Source organism: Pongo abelii, chromosome 1, assembly GCF_028885655.2.
Source record: "Pongo abelii isolate AG06213 chromosome 1, NHGRI_mPonAbe1-v2.0_pri, whole genome shotgun sequence".
In the NCBI taxonomy this organism is placed as follows: Eukaryota; Metazoa; Chordata; class Mammalia; order Primates; family Hominidae; genus Pongo; species Pongo abelii.
Window position 1 is genome coordinate 152,733,438 of NC_071985.2, and position 24,472 is coordinate 152,757,909.

Consider the following 24,472-nt stretch of genomic DNA (forward strand, 5'->3'; position numbering starts at 1 on the left):
CCAGCCTGTGAAAGCAGCCGTGGGGGCTGTACCCTGCAGAGCCACAGAGCAGAGCTACCCAAGGCCTAGAGAGCCCAGCCCTTGCATCAGCGTGTCCTGGATGTGAGACATGGAGTCAAAGGAGATCATTTAGGAGCTTTAAGATTTAATGACTGCCCTGCTGAGCTTCAGACTTGCATGGGACCTGCAGTCCCTTTGTTTTGGCCAATTTCTCCCTTTTGGAATGGGAGCATTTACCCAATGCCAGTACTCCCATTGTATCTTGGAAGTAACTAGCTTGTTTTTGATTTTACAGACTCATAGGCAAAAGGGACTTGCCTTGTCTCTGATGAGACTTTGGACTTGGACTTTTGAGTTAATGCTGGAATGAGTTAAGGCTTTGAGAGACTGTTGCAAAGGCATGCTTGTGTTTTGAAATGTGAGAAGGACTTGAGATTTGGGAAGGGCCAGAGGTGAAATGATATGGTTTGGCTCTGTGTTCCCACCCAAATCTCATGTTGAATTGTAATTCCCAGTGTTGGAGGAGGGGCTTATTGGGAGGTGATTGAATCATGGGGGCAGACTTTCTCCTTGCTGGTCTCATGATAGAGTTCTCATGAGATCTGGTTGCTTGAAAGTGTGTAGCACCTCCCCCTTCTCTCTCCTTCTCCTGCTCCAGTATGTGAGGATGGCACTTGCTTTGCCTTCACCTTCCACCATGATTGTAAGTTTCCTGAGGCCTCCCAGAAGCAGAAGCCTGTACAGCCCACAGAACTGTGAGCTGAACAAACCTCTTTTCTTTATAAAGTACCCAATTTTAGGTATTTCTTTACAGTAGTGCAAGAACAGACTAATGGACTTCCCTATTGACAGTCATATTTACTATATAGCTATACATTTTTGTCTGGAAAAACTGAAATAATGTCTTTGAGACACAATGAATATCATAATAGTTATCACACTCAGGTATTGTCAGAATGATTTCTACATACTACATGGTACATAATAGTTTGCTTTTTTAGATAAATATATGTTGGTGTATTTGGTGAGTGTTTATATATTCCGTATCTTAAGCCCAGAAACTGGATTTTAATAATGAGTTACTATGTGAAAATTCATATATGCCATGTTATTCAATTTGGAGCTAATACATATTTGAGTACATTCAAAATATCCTATTTTAAGTGTCAGTGAATTTAGCAATTAGAATGTTTCAAATTTCCGGGTTTCTGCTGGAGTTTTGAATAGCTGTGCTCCAGAATCAGCAGTATCTACATAATTGCTACTATTTAATCTAAAAATGATAATGTAGTATAAATAGTCCTATTTTGAAAGCAAATATCAAAGCCTTCAGTATATTTAGGTCAAAGTTGAGAAAATAGTATGGATCATGTGATTTATTTTATAGACTAGCTACAGCTTTAAATTAATCTCTAAGTAATTTACTTCTACGTTTCATATTTAATCAACAGTACCAAGATATTTTCTTCATGTGAACAAGAGTCAGTTAGCAGGATGTTCATTAACATTTGTTTATTTTTTTAAAAAAACAAAGGTTTGCTAAAATAGTTCAAACAATATTTTTACTGAATGCTATTAGGAATTTTAAACAACTAATTATTCCTTCTATACAAGTTTAGTGAAACCTAATAAATATCAAATCTATGGATCTGCCTATTAAACAAATATTCTTGCTTTATATCAGTCTTACATATCCTGTGTTTATGTGGAAACCTGTTTAAATAAACAGGTAATAAAAGAATAACTGTTAAATAAGTAATTCCCTTTAGTACTAAGTAATGGAATAAAATAATTATGTCCACCTTGAATCTGCACTTATACCTTGTTTCAATTATTGAAAGGAGAGGTTAATTTTTAAGTGCATATATTCTAAATAAATATGTGGGATATTTGTGGAGTTAAATTATCTTTGAATTATTGCTTTCCAAAGTTGGTTATCTATAGTATAACTAAGGAAATACTTATTCAAACGTCATAAAATAAATTTTTGAATACTTATGAAGATTTTGTCCAAATACAGAAATTCAAAATGAAGAAGACATAGAAATGTGTAAGTATTTACAGTGATTATAAAATCTTATCTCAGCTGCTAAAGATAGCTTAACTAGCTGGATTCCATTGATCTACTATAAAGCTTCGTCAACTAAAGCTTTTTTTTAATTGATTCTCCATTTTGTCTTCTCATTTTCTCAACAGTGCACAGCAGGAATCACTGTCTACAGACAGAAAAGAAGATCTAGCTTTAGGCATATGAATAAAACAAAGAGGCCCCCATTAAAGAAAAAAACTGCTATTCCTATTTGATGTAAAAATTATTGATACTGTCAATCAGTTACAGACACAGAGTTCCATTTAAATCTATAATAAGTATAATGTTGCAGTTGTATTGCTGACCATTTTAAAAGTTAAAGAAATCTACAAGATAATGTGATGTAATGTTAATATCATTTTGACAGCCTATGGTATATTGGTACAAGCTCTATTTCAAAAATGTAAAATCAGTCAAGAATCTCTTGGAATCAGAAAAATCAGGGCATCTGTCTAGAGCTTAGCTCCATGTGGTTAAGAGAGTGAAGGCTCAACATGGGTGTCGATCTGGTCTCCTTTGTTTTCTTTTCTTTTTTTTTTTTTTTTATTATACTTTAAGTTTTAGGGTACATGTGCACAATGTGCAGGTTAGTTACATACGTATACATGTGCCATGCTGGTGTGCTGCACCCATTAACTCGTCATTTAGCATTAGGTATATCTCCTAATGCTATCCCACCCCCCTCCCCCCACCCCACAACAGTCCCCAGAGTGTGATGTTCCCCTTCCTATGTCCATGTGTTCTCATTGTTCAATTCCCATCTATGAGTGAGAACATGCAGTGTTTGGTTTTTTGTCCTTGCGATAGTTTACTGAGAATGATGATTTCCAATTTCATCCATGTCCCTACAAAGAACATGAACTCATCATTTTTTATGGCTGCATAGTATTCCATGGTGTATATGTGCCACATTTTCTTAATCCAGTCTATCATTGTTGGACATTTGGGTTGGTTCCAAGTCTTTGCTATTGCGAATAGTGCCGCAATAAACATACGTGTGCGTGTGTCTTTATAGCAGCATGATTTATAGTCCTTTGGGTATATACCCAGTAATGGGATGGCTGGGTCAAATGGTATTTCTAGTTCTAGATCCCTGAGGAATCGCCACACTGACTTCCACAATGGTTGAACTAGTTTACACTCCCACCAACAGTGTAAAAGTGTTCCTATTTTCTCCACATCCTCTCCGGCACCTGTTGTTTCCTGACTTTTTAATGATTGCCATTCTAACTGGTGTGAGATGGTATCTCATTGTGGTTTTGATTTGCATTTCTCTGATGGCCAGTGATGATGAGCATTTTTTCATGTGTCTTTTGGCTGCATAAATGTCTCCTTTTGAGAAGTGTCTGTTCATATCCTTTGCCCACTTTTTGATGGGGTTGTTTGTTTTTTTCTTGTAAATTTGTTGGAGTTCATTGTAGATTCTGGATATTAGCCCTTTGTCAGATGAGTAGGTCTCCTTTGTTTTCTTTAGGTTAAAAGGAGAATGTTAGTAATGAATAAGACAGAAGAAAGGGAACATAAGGTACTGGACTGAGCTGCAAGTTGAAAACGGTTTGCAGGAATGCCCAGTGTTGGTTAAGGTGAGGAGAAACACAACTGGCATATTCCTGGAAACATGTAGTTTTCACTTAACATGTAAAACTGGCAGACCATCAATCAGGATGTTGATTCTCACCACTTTTTGCTTCGCCCTCCCACCACTAGATTAAATGTGGACAATTTCTGGTGCATTTGTAGCAATTCAACAGCATTTCAACTTCACTTATATCCAAGCCTTTTAGCTCATTAGAAAAGCTGACCCTCTGCTTACAAGGCTAACTTATTTCACTTTGCTAGTCTTTCCTTCATACAGTGGGAGAGCTTTGCTATTTCTTTTCTAATAGGGTCAGTAGCACTTTGGAACTTATTTTCACTTAAAATACAAAGGGCTATGCACTGAATAAGTAGAGAAACATATGCTAATCCCATACAGGCAGAACATACATAAGGTCCTAAGTTGATGCCCTTCCATGCTTTTCATTGCAGTTTGAATCTGCAGTCCTGAGCCTGATTAACCTCAGGACATCCATGGTAATGGCAACTAACCTTACATCAGGTCTCTGAAAGTTTCATCAAAAAGGACCAAATTACTTATTCAAGGTGTTCCTATCATTCTCTTTGAATTTCTTAATCCCCAAATGGATTTCGTATATAAATCTCCTATTTAATTTTGGTAAAGGTAATGCAGATCTCATGAGTGTTAAAGTAGATAGATTTGGGAATCATCAATACCCCATAGAGCATGCTTAAATCTATATTTTTAGTTATTGAAATTGTGAACAATTGCTAGAATCATCATTATAAATATACGATTAGTATAAAGGATAGTCTCAAAATCAAATCTATAGCCTTTGAAAACAATATTTGTAATATCCTTAATTATTTTCACAAAATAACACTTCAAAAATAGTTTATATTTGTGGGATTTTTTCCATTAGAAGACACTGTTTATGCAAATATAATGCAAAACCAGTTCATCCGTGAGCTAAATATGCTTTTCCATTGGTTGGTGAAAAAAAATATTAAAAGCTAAACTAACTGTATTTTATTGACTTCACCTATGATCTAGCTCAAAAGAAAAAAATATCAGAGAAGCTTAGCAAGCTTGGTTTCATAGTATCAGGTAGAAAAAAAAAGTGGGTGTCGATCTGGTCTCCTTGACCAGATGAACAGTTCTTATTTATTAGTCTCCTCAAGTTTTACGCAGAAAATTATGTACAAAAGTAATCAACAATCTAAATTTTTGTTAGAGCTAAATTTTTAAATATAATTTATATTTGTATAAGATTTCTAACTTATAAATAGTTCTTACATATGCCATTTTAGTTAATACTTACAAGGTTGTGATTTACCATAGAAAATATTATCATTCCTATTTTATGTATAAGAACGGAAATGAGGCTTAGGAAAATTGTGATTTAAACAGGGCAGTTACACACCTGCAAAGTGGAAAATCCCATATCTTTTTACTCCTACTCAGGGGTTATTCTCACTAAACCAGAATGCTTTTCTATTTATAATATAACCATGCGTAACAACAATTAAATGCTTTGATTTTAATAGTTGTAAAATTTGCTATCCAGAAGAAACAAAGAAACACATTTTGAAGTGCTCTAAAATAAATAAACAGATTTCTAAAATGCTATTGAAAAAAAAGGTATACATAGTACGTCCTGCATTCATAGCTTTGGGATATCAGGATTATTAGCATTATTTTTACCATATTATTAGCATTATTAGCATTATTTTACCATATTAACATGGTAAAAACATGTAACCTAGGAAAGAGGGAAAGGCCAGGAAGCAGACTAGACTATCCAGAAGGTGGATCAATCAAAATAGAAATTGATAGCAAGAAAATCTTTGGAGAGAAGAGAGCTACATAAAGCAGAGAAAACTGGAGCTAAGCAAATAAAAAAGAAAAGAAAGAGGATATAAAAATAACAGACAAAATATATGTGAAGGACATTCTGAACTGAAAATGAAAGAACTCAAATATTAAAAAAATGATTAAATGCATGTTGGTATTAACACTGTCACTCTAAAATGTCCAATAATAAAAAAGGAGGAAGGATTATTTATTTGATATTCTCTTACAATGAGAAAAGCTGAAAATTCGGGTCTAAGAAATTTACCACAGACCAAGAATAGATATTTCTCTTTCTGGAATCTTGAGAAAAATGGAAGCCAAAAGGAAAGATGCACCACAAAGGGCAACATTGAAAGAGAGACAGGAACCTGCAAAAATGGTATCAGTAAGGCTAAGCCACAGAGTAAGCTGAGCCTTTTGGAAAGCACTAAAGACAATTTAAATATAATTTCTAAGAAAGACTGAGCAAGGGATAGGTCTGATTCCTGGGCCAGATGGTGTAATATCAGCAGATGACATTGGAAGGACTAAACTCCTATTTTGCTTCTGTTTTCTCAATCAAGAAAAAAAATGATCTTCAAACTCCAAAGGGTAGGACAAACAAGGAAATCAAATCCCTAGATAAGTGAGGAGATAGTAAGAGAGCACTTAGCTACTTAAATGAGCTCACATTACCAGCTCCAGATTAATTACATCCCCAAGGACTGAAATAACTTGTAGTTGGACTCTGACTCATCTCATGAATTCTCTGGCTCTTCTCTATCTCCACTGCTATTCTCCAGCCCAGACACTCATCATCTTTCTACTAGATTATTTTAACGACTTTATATCCAGTCTGCTTGGATACAGCCTTTCTTCACTGAGATCAAATCACCACACAGTCTCCAAAATGAACTTTCCAAAAACACACACATAATCTTGTGCCTCTCTTACCTAAACATACCTCTGTATTTCTCCAGTTTCTACAGACACACTTCTTAGAATGCTATATTAGGCAGGACTTCCCCATGGTAACTCCAGCTTGCCAGTCCGAGGTTATCTCTCACTCTTTGATCACCCATTCCATAGCCAAGCTAGACTACCAATAGTCCAGATCAGTAGTACTGGTCATGCTCACAGCTGCTTCCTTGTCTTGGATCATGCTCTCCCTTCTACCTAAAATATCCTTTCTGGCTTCCCTGATCCCTTTGGATTCATCAAGGCCCAGGTTAATGAAAAGTCCCTTTTTTAGTTTGCTCTAGGTCTCAAAGTAGAATAAATTCTATACCTTTCTGTCTTCCTTAGGAGATAGGTTTCTTCTCAAAATGATTGAATAAGATTTCTCGATATTCAAATCTTACAGGTCTAATGTTAAATATTTGTTGAGTTAAATGTAATTTTATTATGCAACCCCATATTTCCATAATTGCTTGGAAAATCATGAGAGAGAAGAAATCATTAATATCCTTGATTCCTAAAATTATACTTAGTGTTTTAAGTAGCAAATTGTTATTACAAAAATTTAAATATTACATAAGTTCAAGTGGTATAAATTAATATCCTTGTTCTTCTCTCTCTTCATCCATGTGACCATGTCTGTAACTAGGGGTAACCATCTTATGTCTGTGTATGTGTGTGCGTGTGTCTAAGTCGACACATAAACATATGTAAATCTACTTCACTGTTTAAAAAGTTACATAACATTCCTTAGAAATGAACACAGCATATTTTATTATTACCAGGGAAGAGAGAGAGAAAAGGGAAGAGATTATTACTTACATACTGCTGTCTTTTTCCACTGGGGCAACTTATCAATGAGTTTATACTTAGGAGTGAGAATACCATAGGAGAACTAAATCTGTTTTTTTAGTCAACCTAAGTTCTCTTGAAGCTATTATAATGTAAGCATCTTTCTGTACTGAGAGTAATTCTATTATTTAAGAGATCTTCAGATATGCTTTTCACTAACTTTAGAACCTAAGTTCCACGAAACATGCAGCTCCAGTATAGGAAAACTCCTAAAATGAGTAGTGTATAAATATATGTATTTATGCATTTTTGTTTTTTATTTTTGCAAGATGAATTTCTAGAAATGAGATTGCTAAGTCAAAAGTATATGCATTTCAAAATTTTATACTTATAAAGAACTAGAACTGATCTGATCAAGTTATTCATATATTTTTGATTAATGAATGGATATCCACCTAGAAAACCATCTCTCTAAATTTTGCTTCAGCCTTATATTAGCTCTCATATTCTTAGATCTTGTATTAAAAATATAAAAAATTTATGAAATAAATGTATTATAAAAAGAGTGGAGATGACACTAATGCTCTGATAGAATAGCAAGATAAAAACAACTTGATAAGTATGAACAATAAAACCAATAAAAAATAAAACAGGAATCAATGAAAGTATGCAGAGATTCACAAACGATTCAGTGGAAAAATACTCAGGTTCAACTGACTAAATTTCTGCTCAATCAACATGTAATACATTTTTAGATTATGTTGATATAGTATCTAGAATGTGGATGGTAAAGATTTCATTACTTCTCAGAAAGCAGACTTCATCTGGCTGGGCATGGTGGCTCACTCCTGTAATCCCAGCATTTTGGGAGGCTGACACAGGTGGATCAGGAATTCGAGTACAGGAATTGAGTACAGGAATTCGAGACCAGCCTGGACAATATGGTGAAACCTTGTCTCTACCAAAAATACAAAAAATTAGCTGGGTGTGGTGGCACGTACCTGTGGTCCCAGCTACTTGGGAGGCTGAGGTAGGAGTATCCCTTGAGCCTGGAGGCAGAGGTTGCAGTGAGCCATGATTGCACCAGTGCACTCCAGCCTGGATGACAGAGTGAGACCCTGTCTTAAAAAAAAAAAAAACAGAAAAAAGAAGACTTCACCTGGAATATTGCCTCTCCCTCCCCACACCACATTTTAGGATGGACATTTCAAACAGAAACCTGCTCGAAAGAATGATGATCAATAATAAGAAAGGTCTCAAAATCATATCAAAAGAGAAATAGTTAAAATAACTGTGTAAGTGTCTCCTTACTTGGGAAGAGAAAATGTACACAAATGATGCAGAGGTTTTTGAATGTTTGAAAATCTGTCTTTAAGGAGAAAATTATTGTAGTTTGTGAAGCTTCAGAGTCATTGATAGAAATGACAGAGCAACCAATTTTAACTCACTATACAGAAAAAAAATGTAGCATGTAGAAATTTCCTAAAATGGAAAAAAGAAAATGAAGGTATTCATGTAAAGCAGTGAGCTGTTTTATTCTCTAGCAAGGCTAAATGTCTCCACCAATTTTTTAGGTGGGGCTTCTACGATCAGTATTAGTTTGGGCTTGATGTCTTTTAATAGCCCCTTCATCCAAGATTTTGATAAAACTGAACACAACCATCACAATAGCTGATGTTATAGAGAGCTTATGACGTGTCTGTCATGCGTTCTTTAAATCTACCATATGAAATACTTTATTTAATCCTAACAATAATTCCGTGTGGTAGGTAAGATTATTATTATCCCTAAGGCTTAGAAATATCACTGATTTTTGTCCCTAGTTTTGCAACAAGTAAGTGGCTGCCACAGGACTGAACTCAGGTTGCCTGGCTCTGTGTCACTGCTTTTCTGCCTCATGATGTACCTCACAGGTGGAACACACATTTTGTCTTGTGGTGAGTCACTTTTTAACAGGTTCAAATGAGTGAATGCTAGTGATTGCATATTGTCTTTTTTTTTTTTTTTTTTTTTTAAATTCTGAGACAGAGTCTCACTCTGTCACCCAGGCTGGATTACAGTGGCACCATCTCGTCTCACTGCAATCTCTACCTCCTGGGTTCAAGTGATTCTCCTGCCTCAGCCTCTTGAGTAGCTGGGATTACAGGCACATGCCACCACCCCTGGCTAATTTTTTTGTATTTTTAGTAGAGATGGGGTTTCACCATTTTGGCCAGGCTGGTCTCGAACTCCTGACCTGAAGTTATCTGCCCGCCTCAGCCTCCCAAATTGCTGTGATTGCAGGCATGAGACACTGTGCCTGGCTGCATGTTGTCCTTTAATAAGCCCCAGTGCCATTTTTGTTCTACTATGTTTATTAAATGTCTGCATTGCATCAGGTGTTCTAAGAATAAAGGCTGTGAGTTCTGTTTTGTTAGAGACCCTAACAGTCTCTTCAACCCTGATATTTTGGCTCTGAAAAGTTAACTTCCCAGGTTAATGATATTCTATTTGTCTCTAACTTGCACACAGTAGTAATTCAGCAAATATTCAGGGATGAGCTAGCTTCATGCTCATTTATACTTTGGAGTACAGGCTATGACAATAGCAGTGGTTTGGAATTGTTCTCTGCCGATCATAATCCATGTGGCTTTGAGTAAGATCTTAACTTATCTAGGTATAATTTTATTTACCTGTATAACAGAATAATAATAGTCACAACATTTAGGACCCAAAATATAGATTAAATGATATAGAGCTATAGTGAGGATTACATGAGGAAACACATAGAAGGTTCTTAGCACAGTAACTGACACATGGTAAATGCTAGATGAATGTTAGCTATTACTGTGATGACGGAGATGATGACATCTGTCAGTATAATGCCTTACATTTGAGATTCACAGAAAACAGAATGCATGTGAGCACCCACGCACATTGCAAATCTTGATAATAATAAACATTATTGTGCATATGTTTCTACAAAGCAGTTAACATAAGTTCCATATTGCAATAATTTCTAAAATGGCCTATAACCAAAAAGTGTAGTTCTCAGTACCAAGCAAAGTTCCATAAATCATTAAAAATTCTCATCCCCACTGAGTCTCTCTGTGACACCTCCAGCAGCTCAGCAGTCATTCACCGGCCCAGCAGCTTGAAGGTCGGAGATGCAGCGTCTCCAGGTGCCAGAGTCACTTTCACATTTAACCCCTAGTCCAGTCAGTTTAAGACTACTCAGATTTGTTCTCTCCTTTGAGACAGGACCCAGCAGGGTCTTTTCAGGTGGTTATCCCCAGGGAACAGAAACTTACTCCAGGACAAGCTAACCAACCACATCAAATAAGGGCAGATGAGAGACGGTCCCCTATGTCCCACATGTGAATGCTCTGGGAGTAATGAGAAGGCCTTGAGTGTGCTATGACAAATAAGAGGAAAATAACACAAAAGAGGGCAACGAGGATGGTTTTGCAGACAGATGGGCCACTGTGGTTGGTTGTCAGAATCTTGAGCAGTTTCTTAAACCTTATGGCCAGAGCAGCAAAGAGTTTCAGGGAAAAGAAAATGGCTTTGGGAAGGTCATCTTCTTAGACAGATATTTATGATTTATATGATGCTTGTGTTCCCCATTTACACACAACGAAGTGATAAAGCTGAAAGCCCAATCTTCATTCCTTTATATAAACACCTCGGGCATTTAAGAAAAAGAGAACTAGATTAACATTTAAAATCTATTGTACTCCTTTCTAGCTGCCATTTTCAATTTGTTTAGTGTAGTCTTGAATATATTTGTAATAAACTTTTTATTTGGACTTATGTAGGTATTAGAGCAATTTTAAAATTTTGGCTCTTGCTTTATTTTAACTCTTCTTTTTGATCTATGAATTAATTTAAAGTGAACCTGCAAAGATGCAGCCTAACAAGATATGTGCCGTTCCTTTCTTTCCATCTAAAAGGATTTTTCTAAATTATGCTTTCGTGAGAAATGTTAGGAAGCACTTGGATATATGGATATGTTTGTTTTTCTCATATACACACACACATATATATATTTATATATACCTATATTTATATATAAATATATATATTATTTTAATATACATTATTATATAAATATATCACATATATTTATACGAGCCCAGTAGAAATCAGTAATGAGAAGACATAGTCCATGATATTCACACTCTCTCACTGGTAAGGATACTTGATATAGATAACCTATATCAAGTATCAATGTAGGATGGATGTATCTATTTTATACATCTTCCTCTTCTACAAAGAGGGAATGCATGAGATATCCTAGGTACTACCACTTCTCATAAACTCAATGATTAAATCATTGACTCACATATGCTGACATTATGGAGCAGAAATACATCTATTTGCAAAATTAAAATGTCCAGAAAACATCAGATAGAAGTGGGAAGTTTGCAAAATGGAAAGTTACAGAATAGAGTTCAGCAGTTCTGAGTTGCAATAGAATTTAATTCTTGGGGGAACAAAAAGATCTTTGAATCTTTGATAACTTTAAAACATTCCAAAATAGAAGGCAGAACTTTTCAATCAACTTCTACGTATACATTTTAAAAGCTCTGATATCTCAGTAATTGCACATTTTTCTGCTGGCTATCTTTCATTTTAACATCAATGAAATAGAAGTATAGAAATGGTAGTTACCACAGTGTATTAGTTTCAATGCTGTGCTGCTGGGTAATTGCAGAAGACACAGAGAAATGTACTCCACCTCTAGAATAAGATAATATTCCTATATCCTGCTTTCATTTCCACATATATTTACTGCTCTCCCATCAGTTATGTGCCAGTTCCTTTGCTAGCTACTGTGTGATGACTGAGGCATTCTTTGCCTTCAAGGATGGAGCTTGTATTCTATGAAGAGAGAAAACAAGTACATAAATGACAATGCACAAGGCATAATCAAGTAGGTGCCAAAGAGAAGTACATTATGAGAGTAGGATCGAACCTATAAAATCAGCCTGTCTAACCCACCTCGTTTTACAGACAAGGAAATGAGGCCAAGGGTAAAAGTGTCTAGTTTAAGGTCACACTACCAGTATGGAAAGTCAAGTCTTTTAACATCAAATCAGAGTTTCTTTCAATTTGAACTACATTACCATTTTTGAGGAAATTAAATAACTTTAGTTTTTGTTAGGCTTTGCCATGTTTTACTTTAAGGCAAGAGTATAAAAATAATGTATACCAATACTCATTCTAGACACTGTAAAATATGTGGGATGAATTAAAACTTTGGCTTAGCAAAGTAAACATAATTTTACAACTTTCAAACCCCATTATTCTTATGTTTGATGCATGTTACAAAGTGGTTGTGAAATTCAAAATGGTTAGTGGAGAAAAGCAGCAAACCCCCATAGATAGGTCATACCAAGAGCAATACTTTTGTTGTTCATAGCTGTCTGAAATTTAACTTGGATTCCTGAAAGAAAGCTTGCCAATTTCTTTAAATCTTTGTGGACCTTCACATGAATGTAGTTTTACACTCAGTGAATGTTGATTGGAATACATATAAAATAACAAAATGCAACTACGAATTCTGGAATACTTTTAAATTATAAAGCACAGAAGAATCTATGGACATCTGAAAAAAAGGTAGTATGTGTGTTTACTCTGCCATATACATATTCCTTCAAAAATGCAGACTTTACTTGAAGGTGATATTAACCCCATTCATTTATTTATTCATTCATCATTGATTCATTCCTTCAGGGAAAACTGATCTCATTGTAGTTACAAAAAAAGTATTAATAACGTATGTGTTTAAAGTTATTTTTATTTAAAATATGTGTTTAAAGTTATTTTTCTACCATACAAATAGTTTCATTTCTCTCTCCATATTTTTTCAACTGGACTGCCTTGTGACTAGTGGAATAGAGTGGCTGTAGAATTTTCTGTGGAACAGAGCAAAGATAGAAAACACACTTGTTTAGCAGGATAACATCACTTTTCTTGTATATTTCACAGAAGGTGCTAAAAATCAGCTATATCAAGTATCCTTACCCGTGAGAGACAGTGAATACCATGGACTACAAGGTCTGCTCACTACTGACCTCTACTGGGATCAAAAGATCCTGAAAATCATTTTTAAATAAGCAGGTATACAGTTCTAAGGGAAAGGACAGAAGCTGAACCGTCTGCATAATACCAGTGGGTACTCATCTTTAATTCAGATTGGCTGGACATGGAGATCCCTTTAAAGGCAAGAGATTTGAACTCTACCATGTGTAAGGTTTACTTGGCAGGGATCATTTTTAGGTTGGCATGGAATACATTTACCCCAGTTAAAAAATCCTAGTAACATCTGTTGATATGAAGTGTTCATTTGTTTCTGATTTCCCAGTCCTTCTAGTAGATCTACATGCATTTGAACTAACTAAATTTTGAAGAAATGAGCAGCCTCATAGGCATTTCACAGTTATTTGTTCAGTGATCTTTTTTTCTTTGCCTGGAACTTTGGTTCTCAGGTGACAACAACAAACCAATAGAAATGGGGACAAGGCCAATCTGTGCCCATAAAAACTCACATTTTTTTCTTTTAAAACATTACAATCAGGTTTTTTTCTGTGATAACTGAGGTATATATTTACCATAATTTAAGCAAACAGTATTGCAATTGTCTGTTTGCTTTGCCTTTTAATCAGATCATTTCTGGTTGGTTGTCTGAACATGGCCAGTCATGTTCCCTTTCTAAAATAAGTATAGTTGAAAAATAGTTCACTGGTTCCAAATCATGCCTTTCACATTCGCAATTGGACTTGGATATCCAGGAAGATCTTTTGGACTGTAGCAGATTATGGCTGCCCTCTAGTGACAAGACACTCCTGCTGTTTCAGCTTAGGTAAAATAGGGCATGTTTAAAACAGAGTCTATTTTCTACTCAATCAGCAGGGTGAAAGAAATCTTTATAGAGAGAATACAATAGATACTTTGTTAATTATGTTGAAAAATAATTTTATTCTAGGAAGTGTAGACATATATGAAACGCATAAATGCAGATACATATTCCTCAATCATAGCACTTTGGCTAACATGCATTTCTGTAGAAGTCAACCATTTTCAAACTCAACTGCTACCATTTAAGTAATTCTATATTATCTCAATAATCACTGAACAAAGGTTAGGCTTTATAATGCAGAAAAGCTAACTATCTTACAGCACTGTTAACTACTGAATCTTCATTCTATCTCCCTAAACCTTCTCCATCATATTTTTTCCAGCAAAAAGAACATAGTCTATTCATTTGACATGCAATTTGTATTTCCAACTAGCTTCAGACCAATTGCTTTTTTTTTTCTCTAATTGCTAAAATGTCTGAAGTTGTATTTTGATTATCACACATGCTTGAGTGCATCAGGCCTCATTTAAAATTCAACCAGCAATACTGTAACTGCCCCAATCAGTAATAGTGAAGCATAGTAATCCAGGCCACAACTGTAAGTTGGCTTTCTTATTTCTTATCACCTACATGGTACAGGATAGCAATGTTTGATTTGATTAATTTCAAATTAAAGAAAAACAAAACATAGAAGAGAAAGAAAAGAAATAATGCTCTTTGGCCTGCTGCTGATAGAGTTGAATCAAAGTAATCTCGTTGCCAACCAGACTAGAGAAAAATCACCTCTTTGAAGGTTGACAGAAGAGCAAATCATTTTTTCATTCACCACCTCATTTTTTTCCCCATCCCCAAACCATAAGACATTTTCTACAATGGATAGGTGTTGCTTTTTCTATAAAAAGTAAGTTTTCACTGCAAGTGTGAAAACCTAAAAATCATCTAACCATAGAGGGAAAAATTCTTTCTGGCCTGTATAAAATGATAAATTCTCCCTTGTTTAAAATACAGTGAAGCATTTGACCCAGTAGCACATAGTGATGTGTGTGTAAACACACACACACACCCCCCCACACACACACATTCAGGATAGAAATGTACTAGGAAAAATTGTTGAATCTCAGTTGCTGAAGTATCTAATGAAAAATATAGACATTAAAAGGTTGACTAGATAATCTACTCTGACTTTCCACATGGTGAATCAGCCATGTGGTCTATTGGATGATTTAAAATTAATAGAGTAAATCCAATCAAGGGACTAATTATGATTTGGGTATATGTTTTAAAACTTTGTAAGAGGACAATTTGTTTTCTATTTGTCCTCATTTCCTTTGTAGGAAAATATACTTTTTCTTCTGGCAATAAAACCAACAATGAAAGCTTTTGGGAAACCAAAACCAAATTCCCTGGGCTTTGTGGCTATGTCGAAATGGCTAAAATCAACTGGCAGCAATACCAATATCTGGTTTTCTGTTCATTCCTATAATACCTGGAAGAAAATACTCATTTCATTACAGTTTAGTAAATATTTGTGGAGTTCTGATTCTGCATCAGATATATTTTTTTCTAGAGCTGAAAATCCAGAGAAGATTAAGTTTTTGTTTTCAATGACATAAAAACAAATACTTACATATTGATGTATTCAATCATAAGTATATATGCAATATAAAAACACAGTATCAAATAGAGAATAATTCTGAGACAAGTTATATTAGAAGTGGTGACTTGAGGGTGACCAAGCCAACATTTTGAAGGATAAATAAGAAGTCTGCAGACAGATAAGATTAGAAAAAGTCACTCCACTTGGACAAAATGGCCATTTAAAAAAATTAATTATATCAATCCTGAAAGATGCTGTAATATTCAAAATCTGTTGTAGTTTAATAAATACTTATATCAATATCAATTATTAAAAACTAACTGATTTTTTAAACTCCTACTTTGTGCCACACACTGTCCTAGATACCGGTGAGGAAAACTAAACAAAACATGATGCATGCCCTAAAAGTGTTTACTATTTATAAAACATGCAACTCCACCAAAATTGTAGTTAAGGAGTACATAAAGACAGAGAGAAAAGAGGAAAAGGCAAAAATAAAGGAATGATGCCAACACTTTTTTGGAAGAGATAAGGCAAATGCGGACGTGATAATAGAAAGTTACAACATAAATGCCTAAGGGAAGAGATGACCAGGAAAAGTATGTCAATTTACCCTTGTGAAATTCTGCAAGCCTCAAGGTTTGAAAGTACAGGTCATAGGGAAGGTGAGGGTGAAGTTCCCACTAACAGCAGGGAATATGTTAGGAGTTTGTAAAGAGAAGAAATGGACCACACCAAGGTCCTGCCCCCAAGTCACACAACTGATATCCTATGCAAAGTAGAGGGCAAGGTTGAGGACTGGGTTAAAAAAATAAATAAAATGGAAGTGAAATCTACCTGCTGAACTATGAGATGTGAAATCACTTCCCTTCCATGCTTTCAGAGTATTCGAAAGCGTTACTTTTCCTCTCAGGTAGAAGATTCAAAAATTTTTCTCTAGAATACGTATATAGTCCCAGAGAAAAGACTTCATATACAGACACTTTAGAGAGCTAAATAATTTTTTTTAAAAGTCTATTCAACTGCTCATTCCACAGTGAAACTCACAAGTCAATAAGCCTCATATCCATACTCACAGAGCAATCAGTCAGCCTTTCAGTGTTTTTTTTTTGTCTGAAACATGAATAAAGAGTCAAGCACAACTCGATACTTTTTCAGAAAGCCTTTGATAAGAAAAAAAATTAATAGGAATAATCTCTCCTCAAAGGAAACTCACAAGAAAGATACCAGGCCAGGAAGACAAGCCAATAACCATACCTTTAATATATCACAAAGATGAGAGAAAATATGTTGCCTATAAAGCAAGAAAAAGAGGGCATGAAATAGAAACATTTAGAAAATATAAAGGAGCTCTTGAAAATCAAAATTTTTATTAACAAAATAACAATTCAATATAAAGGAGCTCTTGAAAATCAAAATTTTTATTAACAAAGTAACAATTCAATATAAAGTTTATCAAGGTAGGAAATCTCCTAAATGGTAGAGCATAAACACAAAGAAATAGAAACTATAATGGGAAAAACATGAACACTAAGGTCATTCTAAGAAGGTCAACCCCCTCTTAATAGTAAGTATAGAAAGAAAAGCAGAGGTTATTTGAGTGCATATATTATCAAATAAATAATACAAAAATATTTCTCAGAGCTAAGTATAACAGTTTTAAAACTACAAACTGTATTAATGGTCTAGCATAATACATTGAAAATGAACACACACACACACACACACATCCCAAATAAAAATACAGAAAACAACTCATATATATACACAGAAAAAGAAGTCACATAAAAGGCAAGGAAATCAAAATGGTTGCTATGAAAATAATGAGGTGATTTCATCAAAATCTGAAGGAATGAGATTTTTGACCCAGAATTCTCAATGCAACCAGATGAGCAATAACATTGCAGAATAAATGTATTTGCAGATATGATTAAGCTCAAAGTCTTAATTTCTCATGATATCTTTCTGAGGAAACTGATTTAGGATATTCTTACCTTAAGGGAGACAAAAATCAAAACAGAAATTCACTGAAATTATTGGACGGAGAAAACAGAGAAATAAATAGAAAAATACCTATGAAGTCCCAGGAAACAGATATGAAATAGCCTACAAAGTCTGTGAAAAATGGAGGACGAGAAGAGAAAGTTCTTTAGGAGAAAACTTAATTGAAGTTCTAATTTATTAAAGTAAACTTAATAAAATTCTTCATGATATTGAAGAATTACCTAATACTTGTTGAAAAATTATTCCTTAGCTCTTGAAAACAGCAATAGGTACATAGAAATTTAATAAAATGAGTAATATATTACTGGGCAAAGATGGACTATTGAATATTGAACACACACGTCTATTTTTGCTTCCTTTCTATAGCCCACTCTAAGTCAGTAAGTCTGTATATACAAAAACAAGGAACATGGGAAACAACAATAAAAAAGTTAGAATAGGGAAAACAATGGTGAGGTAATAAATAGCATATTAAATCTAAGAAAACTGACTCCCACTCTAGAAGGCAAAATCTGAGTCTCACACTCTAGATGTGAGACTCACACTCAAGGGCTCTAGATTCGGGAAAAAAACGAGTACTTTTGAATGTAGGATAAAAAGAAACATGAAAATTAGAATTGTTTGAAAGATCGATTAGGAAGCAATAAGAATCTAAGATCCTTTGCCCTTTTGCAGATTTGTGGGATTGTCTCATTACAACACCAAAAAAGAATAAGTTCGTTCTTTGGAGATGGTAAAGTAATTAGGGATTTATGGCTATTGGCCCCATTCAAAAGTGGGTAGATTTAAAGGGATTAGATAAACTTGCTGGGCTTCCAGCAAGCGGAGAGCCAAGAGATTACCCTCCACACAGAGATTGGAGGATCTTTTTCTAAGGAATCTGACCTATCCAAGAGGAAAGTCTTTTGGAGGTTTTCCTACAGTGAGGTTAATAGTTGACAAGATCCATGCACAGAATCAGTTTCCGGTCAGCTTTTTTCTTAATAGGATAGTGACTAAAGAGTACAAGTGGAAGTTGTGAGATGCTAGTAATATTCCCTTTCTTGAGTTAGTAGCTGGTTACAGAAGCGTGTTTCATTTGTGAAATTTTATCAGGCTGAATACTTATATAGTATTCCTCAATAAAAGTGAAAAATAAGTTAAAATCTAAAAAAAGCAAGCAATAATAAAAACATCAAAATATACCAATAATTACTAGCAATAGCACAGCACTCTGAGTCATATTTTCTTTTAAATTATTTCTTTCTGTCAGAAATTATCTTGGGTAAAGAATAGGTATGATGAGAGAAAAACTGAGGCCCAGAAAGTTGGAGACAATTTCTCTTAAACTTGCACAACAGCACAATAGTATTAATATAACCGAAACTAGTGTTATGACTGTGGCCCACATATTCTTCTGGAAGCTTCGATTGCAGTTCTGTACTAAGTTCCGATTTTTTTTCTACCGATAAAGATTCCTAAAACACATTTTCCAAAATTCCTTTAACCAGTGTCAACTGTATGTGTTTGAACTTGACCCTATTGAAATCTTAATTTTTTCTGTCTATATTCGAATTATCTTCTGATTCTAAAACCTTAGATTTCAGATTCACATAGGAATACTTGACAGAACAACTAGCCCTTTGCCTGGTGCCAATTGCTAAACTTAGATGAAAAGTTTTTACAGTTTAGAAATTGTAAGCATAGTGTTTGTCACATGGACTAAGATTTATTAAATCATCTTAAAAGGAATGAGGAAGTATATAACTTTCCATGCTTTCCTTGCAAAGAAAAGTAGCTGAACTTAAGCATTTCCATATGAAGTTGCAGACAAACATCTCTGTGTACTGACAACATGTGGATTAATTCATATGCACTGTAAAAGAAAGCTATCTACAGGAAATAATGCATGTTTATTCTAACAGTTGATTTCTTTACTGTAGTAAATTTGGCGAAGTTTTTACTCCAACAGGATTCTTAGATTTGTACTTTAGACCTGAGATGCCCTTATTACTGTCCCGTGCCGCGTTCTTTTTTGGATACGAATCCAGCCTCGGTGATTTTTCAGTGAGCCCTCCTGCTGTAAGCCTGGCAAAACTCCAAGACTTTCTTGCTCAAGGGACTTTCCTGCTGTGTGCCATTAAATATGGAAGTGTTCGTATTTTGTGGATTCTGCTAAAATTAGATGCCTCTGAGCTCAAAACATCTAAGAGAATATGCAGGTCTTGCTGAAAGAGCCAAAGATAGTACTGCGTACGAGCTGCTGATTAGAGGCAGCTGAGGAAGGGAAAATACAATCTCTCTTTCTCCATTCTTGCCTCTCTGCTGTTCATTCTCCAAACAGAAAGATTTTATTGTGTGAATCAAACTTTGTCACTCCTCTGATAAAAACCTGTCTTGGGCTTCCCAAATTTTCATCATATAAAATCTAAATGCGCCAGGTGCTATGGCTCACGCCTGTAATCCCGGCACTTTGGGAGGCGGAGGTGGGTGGATCACCTGAGGTCGGGAGTTCGAGACGAGCCTGACCAACATGGAGAAACCCCGTCTCTACAAAAAATACAAAATTAGCCAGGTGTGGTGGCACATGCCTGTAATCCCAGCTACTCAGGAGGCTGAGGCAGGAGAATCGCTTGAACCTGTGAGGCAGAGGCTGTGGTGAGCCAAGATCATGCCATTGCACTCCAGACTGAGCAACAAGAGCAAAACACTGTCTCAAAAAAAAAAAAAGAAAAAAAATTAATCTAAATGCCTACATGATAGTACACTAGCAGTGTATACAAGGTAGTCCATTCTATCCTGTGTAGCCCGGCTCCAAGCTCTCAATTTTCTTCTCACAAGCCACACTGTTTATTAATTATATGAAGCACCTGGGCAGGCATCCGATCTCTATGCCTTGGTACTGTTATGTTGGTTGCTTATAAACAAGTTGTGTCCCACCAGGAGTCAGGATAATATCACCAATATAACATACATTTCACTGCAAATTGCAGAAATATGGGTAAAACTTCTTTATCCTATGTCTAAAATTTGAGAAACCAAGGAAAAGGAGGTTTCTTAATCTCATATTTCAAAATTTCCCAAATTTGTTAACTTAAACCATTCTATCTAACCGTGAAGCTTCTGATGCATTAAAAGTATGCCTGGCTTCTCAGGCAAGGAGATTAGCAGTCTCAGAGCAGTTTTCCTACATTCCTGAGTCTACAACTTCAGTACCAACCATTATATAAATTCCCACTGGAGAGAATTTGAAATGTAACTTCCAGAAAGATCTGAAATGGACTAAAGCAATACATAAATCAAAGAAATTTTAATCAAAGGCCACTCTGTATCTAAGGCTGCAACCCCACTTTCTGTTCTATTTTCCAACTCAAATTATGTCCAGTCCCATTGTCCCATATAACTCATTAAAGGTTTCACAATGACGTCAACTGACTACATTTACAATAACAAAATAATGAAAAACAGAGATGACTCCAACTTACTATATAATCCTCATCTTACTATCAAATGCCCAGGGATAAATTAATATTCCAAAAATGTAAACTCAAACTTTTTGAATTCCAAAGAGCTAAAAATTAAAATAAAATTCTCAATTCTCTTGACCTTGTAAGTTAAAAGTCCAAGAAAGGGAAATCTAAATTCCAAAAAAAAAAAAAAAAATCCAAAATTTCAGTCCTAGGGTTTTCATATAGGAACTTGAGTAGAGTCAAGCTAGGCTATATTGTATACATTCCTTTAGTACTGCTGAAGTTGCTTAGCTAAGCTGTCTGATGTTGCTAATCCAGAGTTTTACATTGAAAATAAAAAGGATGCATAGTATCATCACAGCAGTAGCCCACAACCAAAAAGTTTTACAGCCCATCCATTATCCCTAGAAATTTTGGCACAAGCAAAATTCTGGTTATATAATGTAGAACTTAGTTGCTAAAAATCATAATAGAATAACAGAGTGAAAAAATAAGTTTTGTTAAAAAAAAAACAAAACAGCCCTTCCAGGTGTTATCCTTATCAGGTTTAATGATGAGGTTAATCCATGTCAAGGTTCCAGAAACTATCATATGTATATCTAAACATACTTGTTAAAAATACCACCCCCATCAAAAGGTATATTTTAGTATGCTAAGTCAATAATAAAAACATGCTCTTTCCTCTCCTAGTGGCTTATGTGAGACATGGCTGCCTTTTGCCCAACACTTGAATATTCAAAATGTCTTTCTTTCCTATTCATTACCCATATTTACTTCAATTATAGAATAACCCTCAGTAAATTTTGAACTAAAGTTACTGTTAATTTTTCTCAGGTATGTGTTCCTACTAGTCAGAAAAGAACCATCCCTACATTGCCATGCCCTCCCTGAATTTGATAAACCCATTGGAAAATCATTTTTTCTGCTGACAAACATTTGATCTGATCCTGGAGGTATTTTATTATAGTTCTACTTAGCATCCTTGTAAAGCCTTAAATATTTTCTTTTTTAATGTAAATTTTCATAAGCATTGTCTTAGTCTGTTTTGGCTGTGATAACAAAATACCATAAACTAGAGGGCTTATAAACAGCAGGAATTTGTTTCTCACAATTTTAGAGTTAGAGAAGTCCAAGATCAAGGAGCCAGCAGATTTCTGGTTCATAGATGATGCCTTCTAGCTGTGTTGTCACATGGTAGAAGGAGCTAGCTAACAGTCTGTCGTCATTTAGAAGAGCACTCATCTCACTTATGGGGGCTCTGACATCATGACTTAATCACCTTCCAGAAGGCCCACCTCCTAGTATCATCACCTTTGGGGTTAAGATTTTAACATCTGAATTTAGAGGGACATGATCATTCAGACCATAGCAGGCATGCTGTGTACAATAAACATAAAACACTGAAAAGTCACCAAGTATGTCTTGGCTATTTCATGCTGACCTTCCCTGTACCTCCCCTTTGATCTGTTTAGACACTCAAAAGATGTTTCCTGTTTTGCTATTGGAAAATTCCAGGGAATTCTACATCAGAAGCTTTGAAAGTCTTCTTCTAAATGTAACCCAGGTTCTGGCTTCCTCTGGTGGAGTCATTCAAATCTGCTCTCTTAGATTTGCTTTCTTCTGTCAGATGTCATTGGGCTTCAGTCACTTTCTGATCTGGTAAGAACTTAAATATCGCTCCCTTTTCTAATATCCTTTTTAAAAAGTTTTAGTTTGGTGCTTTATCTTTGTAATACATCAGACCTGAAGAAAAATGGAGAAAAAGAATGGATCCCCCATATCTTGAGTTTCGTCTCCAAAGTTTGTTTACTAGATATGATACTCCTCCTCTCTGGAGAAGTAGTTGAGAGGACAGCTATAGGTCAGATTACTCTAATGGATACCATTGGTTATAGAACAAAAGGAAAATGGAAATTACTTTTTAGCAAATAAAATAAAAGTAAAGTGACAATTGCAAATTCCTCAAAAAGTAAATAACAGCAGCAACAACAAAACTATATGAGAAATTTAAGATTTAAATATGAAGCAATCTTTAAAAATTAGAACTAGAACTTGAAAAATTCAAAAAAAATAAAATAATAGCAATAAATGTATTGAGAAATTAGCTGAAAAGCATTATGGGTATAGTAGAAAAAGCAAAAGTTTCTTCTAATAATAAGAAAAAGGAAAAGTCATTTGAGATATTAAGACAAATAAACAGAAATCAATGCATGAGGCCAGACTTCTGGGTAGCTGAGAACAATGGCAGCAACAAGCCAAGTAGCTCCAAGAATGTTCTCCTAATCCATAAAAAAGAAATAAAAAGGGAGACACAAATTCTGTAAAAAATTATGCCCTTTTCATGTTTGAAGACAGAGAATGTCAAAACTGCAAAATAAGTGTGAGTAAAAATAATAAAGTTACTAAATTCCAATCTCTTATATGTCTCTTATATGCCTGCCTCACACTTAGCCAGCCTCAGTGCACTGTAATGACCAAAGGCAGACTGAAAAAGAAAATGCAGGAAAGACAGATAACAATGTCTGAAAAACGAGTCTAAGTAGGATTTGAACAACTACGCTAAATCTGAAAATATTAGAAAAGTGTTTGAGCAGTTCAGAGCACATATTACAAGAAATAACTGTTAAATAGAAAGTAAAGGGCCTTGGGTGAAGGGCTAGATACAAATACAGATGCTCTTAAAAATGCAGATAGCTTCTGGGGAAACAAAACAGGAAGAAGTGTCATTTGGCAATTTGTTAGTGATGGCAAAAAGTAGAAAAGGGGAGCAAATTTAATGTCCTACTACACTAAAGAGATTCATAAAATTAGAGGACTCACCTCTTCCTCTACATGAAAACAAATAAAATCTTTTCAATTATTTGGATTTTGCTATACTGAAAGAAGTGGTTTTTCTTACACTGGGAATATTACTAAATTGTCCTAATGCCATAAAAATGAACAGAAACAAAATAAAATATTTATTAAGCTTTTGAAAAAAAATTTACACATATTAATGGAGGAAAATACACCCTTTCCTCTAAAAAAAAACAAAAAAAACAGAAGTGTACGCATCAACATTCCAAATGTAGTTATACATATTCCAATAAGCATTTAGGGTATGTGAAAACCTCTTTTGACTCACAAACTTTAAAAATAGAAATATGTATAAAAAGAGGCAGAAGTGATAAAGAGAGTGGATTGAACTCTGGTAAGAAATAGCAGAACCAGGAAAAAAGGCCACAAATTAAAAATAAATTTCAAGGCTACGCATTGTGGCTCACACCTGTAATTCCAACACTTTGGGAGCCTGAGGTGGGAGGATTGCTTGAGCCCAGGAGTTCAAGACCAGCCTGAGCAACATAGTAAG